This window comes from Pinus tabuliformis, chromosome 8, assembly GCF_031772625.1.
Source record: "Pinus tabuliformis cultivar Carrire ecotype Pingquan chromosome 8, CPIR1, whole genome shotgun sequence".
Classification (NCBI taxonomy): Eukaryota; Viridiplantae; Streptophyta; class Pinopsida; order Pinales; family Pinaceae; genus Pinus; species Pinus tabuliformis.
In genome coordinates this window covers 1,751,405,934-1,751,414,732 of record NC_142294.1, presented here as the reverse complement: position 1 = coordinate 1,751,414,732, position 8,799 = coordinate 1,751,405,934, and positions in this window count along the sequence as shown.

Sequence of the window (8,799 nt, the reverse complement as noted above, 5' to 3'; positions counted from 1 at the left end):
CTGTTTTTACTTGTTTCTCTGAGTGTTCCTCATCACCTTGATAGTTCCCATGTGTTTTCTCTTGCTTTCCAATGATAGGGTCAAAATATATATCAAAAATGGTGCAGCACCTTGGTCCTTCTCAAAATCAAGTTCACTTGGACCTTTATCTATCTGCTGTAAATAAACATACTGAAAATATAAATATTTATGTACAATGTGTGGTTCTGTAGTGTTTCCTCAATGGTGGTCAAAATAATGCTTGAGCATCCTCCCATTGACTGGGTCTTCCTCAGTGTTTAAGCCATCCAAACTCTTTAGAAAATAGGTGTTATTACCTTGTACAGCATAAATGACATATGGTCCCTTCCACAAGGAATCAAATTTACCATGCTTTCCTTTGTCCTCCCTCCTGGAATCCCATCTCAGCACTTTGCTTCCTATGAAGAAGTCTTCAGCTTTGGTTCTTTTGTCAAATATTCTTTTGAGCTTCTCTTGCAGTATGTGGGTTCTCTGATAGACTTCCTCTCTTGTTTGTTGTAGGTGAATTGTCTGATTGATCCTTCTTTGAATGTCATTTGGCTCAGCTTGTATCTCTTGCAGCAACTTCATTACAAGGATTCCCAAAGATGAAGGAAATCTTGCTTCCATTCCATAAACAAGTTCATATGGGCTTGTGCCAATGGATCTTTTGGTGGTCAACCTGTCTGCCCATAGTGCATTTACCAGCTTCTTATGCCAATTCTTTTTGTTCTCCTCCAAAAATTTCTTGATGATGTTGATGAGGCTTTTATTGGAAGACTCAGCTAGGCCATTGCCTTGCGGATAATAAGTTGTGGAATGACCCAAGGTCATATGATATTTATGCCAAAAGTTGATCATTTTTTTGGACTTGAAAGCAGCAGCATTGTCTGTAGTAATTTTATCTGGATAGCCAAACCTGGACAAGATGTTGGTTTCTAGAAATTGTATAATGATGGAGTCATTGGCTTGCCTACAAGGGATGGCTTCTATCCATTTGGTAAAATAGTCTGTAGCAGTCAAAATCCACCTATGCTGACCAGAGGATGAAGGGTGGATTTCACCAATGAAGTCTAAACCCCATTGTTGGAATGGTCTCTCAGTTGAAATAGGTTTGAGTGGTAAAGGCAACATCTTTCTCTTGCCTTCAAAGATTTGGCATTTATGACAGGACATTACATATTTTCTTGCATCAGTAAACAAGGAGGGCCAATAAAAACCAGCCCTTAGGATTTTATCAGCTGTGGATTTCCAGTATAAATGTCCTCCACAGTCACCTGCATGAAATTCCTTGAGGACATCGTCAGTTTCATCATATGTTAAACATTTGAGTAAGATTCCTTCATGATTTCTCCAAAACAAAACATTATCTATGCTACAAAACTTTGATGCTTTCATTTTCAAGAACCTTTTCTTAGTTCTGGACAACCCTGGAGGAGCTTGCAGGTTTAACAATACAAAACATATATCAGCATACCAGGGAGATTGCAAAAAGGCTTGGTTGATCTGTGGAGTCGCCATCTCCTCTTCGTTGTCCAATTCATTAATGTCAAGGGCTTGAAAATTGGTTTTAGTCATTATCTTGGCTAGACCTTGTCCTTTTATCAGTTTGGTAGGCTTGGTTTCAATGTCATATTCTAAGATATTGGCAATCCATTTGCCCCTCCTGCCTTCAATTCCCTCTTGGGTTAAAATGTCCTTAACCACTGCATTTGGGACGTAGGCAATTATATGAGAGTATAAAATATAGATTCTGAAGTCTTTGATGGCCTTTACCAATGCATAGGTTTGCTTTTCCATAATCTGATATTTTAAGGGGGCATCTCTAAGGGATCTGCTAAAAAATGCAATGGGTTTTTCACACCCTTGGTCATCTATTTGTAACAGGACAGCAGCAATTGTGCGCTCAGATGCAAAGGAAAAAATGATGAAATCTCTATCAAACCTAGGGCTTGTTAGGACTAGTGTGTTTGTCAATGCTCTTTTGATATCCTCAAAGGCCTGTTTAGCTTCCATGGTCCATTTGACCTTAGAATCCTTCTTCAACATATTATTCAACAGTCTTATTAACTCGGCCAGATTAGGAATGAATCTTCTCAAGAAATTAATCTTTCCTAAAAAACCTTGTAGTTCTTTGATATTTCTTGGATGGGGAACCTGAAGGATAGCTTGAATTCTGTCCGGATCAATCCTAATACCATCTCTTGAGATTATGTGCCCTAGGAGTTTACCTTCCTCTAGGCCAAACAGTGATTTTTTTGGATTCAAAGATATGCCATATTTTCTACAAATTAAGAAAACATGTCTCAAATGTTCTAAATGTTCCTGGTCTGATTTTGAAAAGGCAGTAAGATCATCCAGGTAGACCACCAGAAAATCATGGATTTCCTTGGCGAAGGCTATATCCATTTCTCTTTGGAACGTGGCCTCTGCATTCTTAAGCCCAAAAGGCATTTTGACATACTTGAAAGTCCCCCAAGGGGTTGTAAATGCAATCTTGTCTTGATCATCAGGGTGCACTAAAATCTGATTAAATCCAGAGAATCCATCTAATAATGAAATCCTAGAGGCTCCCACTACCCTTTGCAAGATATGATCCATTTTTGGTAAGGGGTAATGGTCTTTGAGAGAGACTTTGTTCAAATTCCTTAGGTCAACACAGAGTTTGATCTCTCCCGTCTTTTTCCTAGTAGGCACTAGGTTTGAAATCCATTCTGAGAACCTGATTGGAGCAATGATTCCTGCTTCATACATACGTTTCACTTCTTTTTCAATGAGGGGAAGGAGCACTGGGTTCACTCTCCTAAGCTTTTGTTTGAAAGGTTTTTGGTTTTCCTTTAAAGGTATGGTGTGTTGAATGACTGAAGTGTCATATGACTTTAGGTCCTCATAACTCCAGGCAAAAATATCTTGAAATTCCCTGAACAATTCAAGGTATTTTAACTTCTGATCAGCTGGTAATGCTTTAGATAATTTTATCATTTTGGGATTTTGTGTAGTTCCAATGTTACAATCTTCAATTTCTGCATTCAGTGGTTGCATTTTTGGTTTTCTTGAGATATCATTTGAATCAAACAGATCCTCCAAAGGGGTTAAACCTGTGGGCAAAAAATTATCCTTTAACTCAATTACCTCGGCTTATGTTTCAGCTATTTCATCTACATCTATTTGCTTCAATTCTTATATATTTTCGTTGTTAAAGGTGGTAGGATTCAAAACCAAATTTGTTGTTTGAGCTGATATATTTTGCTTGGCTGTGTGAGCCTGCGGTTGGTCATCCATAGTGCTAGTATCAATGTTGATGCTTGAAAATTCTTCTTTTAGAGTGAGGAAGTTATTTATTTGTGTGTCACTCTCAAAGACTTGCTAATTCTTGATGTTGTCCAAGGCTGTAGGTCTATGTTTGATTTCAGCAGTGAAAGTGTGATTGGGTTTGAAAGGTAGCTTGCAAGTGCTGGCAAAGGTTGCCAGGCTATGAGCATGTAGATTGAGTTCTCTAGAAATTTTAGTTAACTGAGATTCTGAGAAGGTATCAAGTACTTGGATAGCTGCTCCTTTATAAGCTCTTAACCTTAGATCATTTGTGGTAAAGTTTCCTTTTATCTGTTGTATGATCAGATCTGAATCTCCTAAGATTGAAACTTTGGTTGCACCCAAATTTTTTATGAGTTTGAGACCTAACAAAAGGGCCTCATACTCAGCCATATTGTTTGTGCATCGAAAGTTTAACCTATATGCATGACCTTCAGCCTGGTCATTCTGCATGTTGTGAATCCAGACTCCTGCCCCAGCTCCCAACTTGTTTACAGAACCATCAAATTCTAAATACCATAAGGTTTCATGATCAAGATTTGGATTGAGATTTTTAGAAAGTTGGATCATGGGCAGATTGGCCTTTTGTAAGTCATTTGATGCATCATTTTTCTTTGTTATATCAACTATATGAACAGCTCTTTGATCTTGAGAAGCACATTGTTGATTGATTCCCTCTATCTGTGCTGCCACGAATAGTTTGGAATAAGCTTTGGTGCACATGTCAGCATTATACAAAATGAATGAATCCATGTTCGAATGTATTGAATAGATGGGGAAGTTTTGGGGTTTTTCTTGGCTACTCACCAGATATTTCATTAGTGTTTCATGGTATAATCTCTTTGGCTGTCCAAAGACTGAAATGGTGGCGTAGGACATGTCTAGTTGCAAAGATCCTTGAAGTTTGGCCCCTCGAGATCTGGATAAGAGCATACCGTACTTAGGAGGTATGTCAGCTACCACCACATCCATCAAAATTATTTTGGTTGGGTATTGGACCAGGGAGACACACAGATCTTTAATCAAGCCTAGGCACCTGACTTGGCTTGAATCAAATGAAAAAAGATCTTTGTAAGGTCTTGTGATGTCTAGGTCTAGTTTTTCCATTACAGATTTGGGCATTAAGTTGTGTGAGGCCCCGGAATCAAACATTGCATTGTGTAAAATCTTGTCATGAATGTTTAAGCTGACATAGAAGGGTGGAACCCCTCCATTTGTTGTCTTTCCGTTAACCTCAGGACCAAACAGTAATTCGGGTTGATCATCTAGAACATTCACAGCATCCTTAGTATCTGATATTTGGAGTGACCTATTAATCTGATGTCTATACACTTGATGTTTGGCCAATTCAGATAGAGGGACAACTATCTTTAGCTTACTTATTTCTGTTTCTAGGTTAAAGGGCTTTTCCATTTGAGTCTTGGCATTAAGTGCAACAGATTTTTCCTTTTCAGCTAGATTTTCAGTAATCCTTTCTTCATGATTGGTATGATTTTGAATGAAATTAGTCCTAGATTTATTTTCAGGGATGTTGTTTGGACTTGCTTTTGAAGGATGGGATGGAGATGGCTGGTTTTCAAAGGGCTGTTGATCTGAAATATCCTCCACGGTGACTTCTGTGGGATGGGGGTTTGTTTTATCAGCGGATTCTGGAAGAACAGTATTATCCTTGGTCTTTTTTGGCTGCTTACTGTCCTTTGGTTTGAAAGGTTCAGGTACATCTATGGTTCTACTCCTTAGTTTGTACTGTTTATGTACCTCATACACCGCTGCATCATAGCCTTCCCTAAAGTCAAAAGACTCTCCTGATTTAGTTTGAAATTGATTACAATTATAGGCCTCTTGATCTTCTTGTGTTAGAAAGACCTGATGCTCACTGTCTAGACCCATTAGGTTGATGTGAGGATCCTCGGTAGGTTCACTAGATGTTGAGGCCTCAACGAAATTTTCTTGAAAAGGGGGTCTAATGTGCTGGTCAGGATCAGCCCTTCCAACATTTGGATTTTGATTCTTTCTAAAATTTGGATTTCTAGCAGTGCTCGGTTGACCTTCCCATGATGATTTTCTTTCTATTGTTTCTACCCTGTCCCCAAGTCTGTCCATGCCTTTGATGATTGCATCTATTTTTTGTTCAAATGCTGAGGGTTCTTCCTTAAAAGTGGTTCTTCTTTCAGCTCTTGCCCGATTTCTTTTGGCAATCAGATTTGCCTCTACACTTACAGCTATGTTTTGCATGTCTGTCAGGGTTGCAGGGGCTCTTTCGCTTAGTTGATATGCCATATCAGCATCAAACCCATCCGGGAATTTGATTAAGGCTAAATCAGGTGGAGGCCTAAGATTTTGAGGAATGGCATCATAAACATTGTTAAATCTGGCACAATAATATAGGACAGTCTCTTGTGGGCCTCTCCTTATAGTTTCATACTCAGATAAAATATGTAGAGGGTCCTTTTTCTTTTCCCATCTGTTCAGGAAGGATTGATAAAGAGCAGCCGAATTGGGTATGGAATTTGCAGCAAGTGCTCTGAACCAAGTTCTTACTTCACCTGTTAAACTTTGGACAAAAATTTTCATTCTCACATCATCATCATCGTCTATTTCATAGTTTTCAAAGTAATCTTGCATCTTCTTGGTATGCTGTAAGGCAGTATATGGGCTGGTTCCATCAAAGTAAGTGATCTTACTTTGGTAGTCCTGAGGCATAGCCCCAGGATTACCAGGTAACTGAAGGGGGGCATAATGATTTGCCATATTTACAGGGATCAATGGGACAACAGGTAGAAGGGGAACAACTGGAACAACAGGGACAACAATAGCAGTTTGTGTATTGGATGGAGGTGTGAATAGTATGTTTTGGGAAGTAGATGAGGAAGAGGGGGAAGACTGGGTTATGAGAGGATGAACTGATGGTTTAGCAGGGGTTGGGATATAACTTTGTTGAACTGCCTCAGGGCTGGAATCAGCAAATTCTTCTGGTTCCTTTTGGTTCCTAAGAACCTTGGGAATCAAATTAGGATTATCGAAAATAGGTGGAGGATTTGGGTCAGGATTTGACCTGGTATGCCTGGTTCTCTTTTTAGGAGCCAGCTTCCAAATTTGTTTTTGGTATTTTTGAGAATATTATCAGAAGTATCAAGGAACTGCTCAAATTCTGGAACAACTATCTAAAGCAGACAACTGTTGAAAAATTCGTTCTGTCCCCAGTGGAGTCACCAATTATGTTATCACTCAGGTTGTTCCCTTTGACTCCTAAGGGAATACGGCCGAGGTAACCACTAACCAATCTTTGGATTACAGGTTCTAGCCCACCTGCAATCAGAGAGGGCTCTCTCTTTCTGATTTATCTTTGTTTTGGGAATTTTAGGCTAGTTATGATGCACTGAATTTTGTTTAAAGTTTGGTTGAATGATATCTTCTAACAGCTGCAATGCAATGTTCAGAGGGTTTTAGTCCATTGGGCATTGGAGTCGGTGATGATGTGTTGCTTGAGGTGTTTGGTGAGAATGATGATACTGCAGAGCCAGATGGGCATTCATGAAACAACCTTCAAATTTGGGAAGTATGGATTGCAATCAGTCAGTGAGAGGAAATTAAGGTTCTTTCACTATGCTGGTGAGATGGTTGAATGGAATATTGCTCAGGAGCAACTCAGAATTCCTGAACAGTATTTACTATGAAAGATTTAGTGTAAATGTGAGCAATTAAGAATTTCACATTCATAACTAATTCTGAAGAAAACATAATTAACAGCAAAGATTGAGCTTAGGGTGTTTAATAAACAAATCTTGAACTATTCCTTTTCTCTGATGCTAAGACCATTAAACATACATCATATGCGGGTTTTGTAAGCGAAGAGAATATAAAGACACGGTTTAGAAAACTTATTGTATCATGAAATAACGCAGGAATCCTGCAGCAGCAAGCAATCTCATCAGAACACATCAAACAACGCAGAATTTCAAGAACTTCACCAGCTTCTTGTATTCAAAGTCTGTAATTACAGTGTAGATCTTCAGAAGAAAAATCAACAACCCCAGATAAGTTATGCGTGGGGATATATATACAAAAGTGTTTCACAAAATATGTGAAAGATGAGTCATTAACTCATAACTTTCTTACCAACTTTCTACGAATAGTAAATACAAAAAGTTATTGCTATTAAAGGATTAATAAACAGCTGTTTATCTTTGTCAGAGATCCTTGACTTTGGAACCAACTGGGTCGGCCGACTGATTTGCATTCATTTCGGAAGTCTTTGCTTTCTTGCTGCTTTGCCACGATGCTGCTGTTGTGGTCGCATCACTTGTAATCATCCATTGGTGCCTAGTCATCATCTTTGTCATTCAGTTCCTCTTCCAAATTTGATTTCTTAGAGCAATGTTTCTATCATGCCTCTCCACCAATCTTCAATAGGCAATTGGTGTCTGTGTATTTTAATCAAACTCTCATCAGCTTCAGTATATTTGTAGTAATTTGGAGGTGCTTCAAAAAGGTGCTTGATCTCATGCTCAATAAAAAACAAATTCTCCAACTTCTCATAAAGAGTTTGCCCAGATGGGGGCCCTGCTTCCTCTCGACTGCTTGCAGATGCTGTTATTTGATTTGTTGCATAATTGTTGACCCTCTTGGCATAATTTTCATGTGATAACAACCTTCCTGCACTAGTTACCAAGCTGGGAAGACCTCTGTTATGCAATGCAGTGATTTTTGCAATGAATTCATTTACCTCTGTCTGCATTTCTTGACATTTTCTGTCCAATGTTTGCACATAGTTCCTCAAGGTAAGCACCCTCTTTATTAGTAATATGGTATCAGTCCTGTCTCTGATACCCATTCCTGCTAGCTGAAGGCCGGTGCGGTTGTTAAGCACTTGAATCATTCTGTTGGCTATTTCAGGCATACTTCCCAAGGATGCCCGGGCTCTTTGACCTTCTGCTTTTGCCCTGTTTAGAAGATCCATTTGCTCATGGATAGTTTCAATGGATTGCCATTGGTCTGTAATGGATTGACCAATGTTGGCCCATAGAATCTTCTTGATTTCACTTATAGTTTTGTCCAGAGTAAGCTCTTTTTCTAACTCCTTTATCCTTTTTTCAAGAGCCCTTACCTCTCTTGTTCTTTCAGCTATATTCTGCTTTGATTTGTCATATTTTTCTTCAAGCGTAGCCAATTTCTCTTTAGCCACCTTTAGTTCTGCCATCTGTGCTTCAAGAGCCTCTAGTTCTTTCATCATATTTTGCATGTCAAGGCTGGGTACCTGTTCTGATGTTGTTGCTGGTGCTGTCGCTTCTGGAGCTGGTGCTGAGCCTGAAGGACCTGCCTCTGATGTTTGTCCAGTGGGAGGACCTGCTAAAGTAGTTACAAGAGGCACATCTTCAATGGCTGTAGATGTCTGTGCTGGCCGAGTTGGTAATTCTCCTTGTTTTGCCTTTAATGCCACCTCCAAGGCACCCTCTGTTTCCACCAATCTCTTATGCAAGGTCAAGA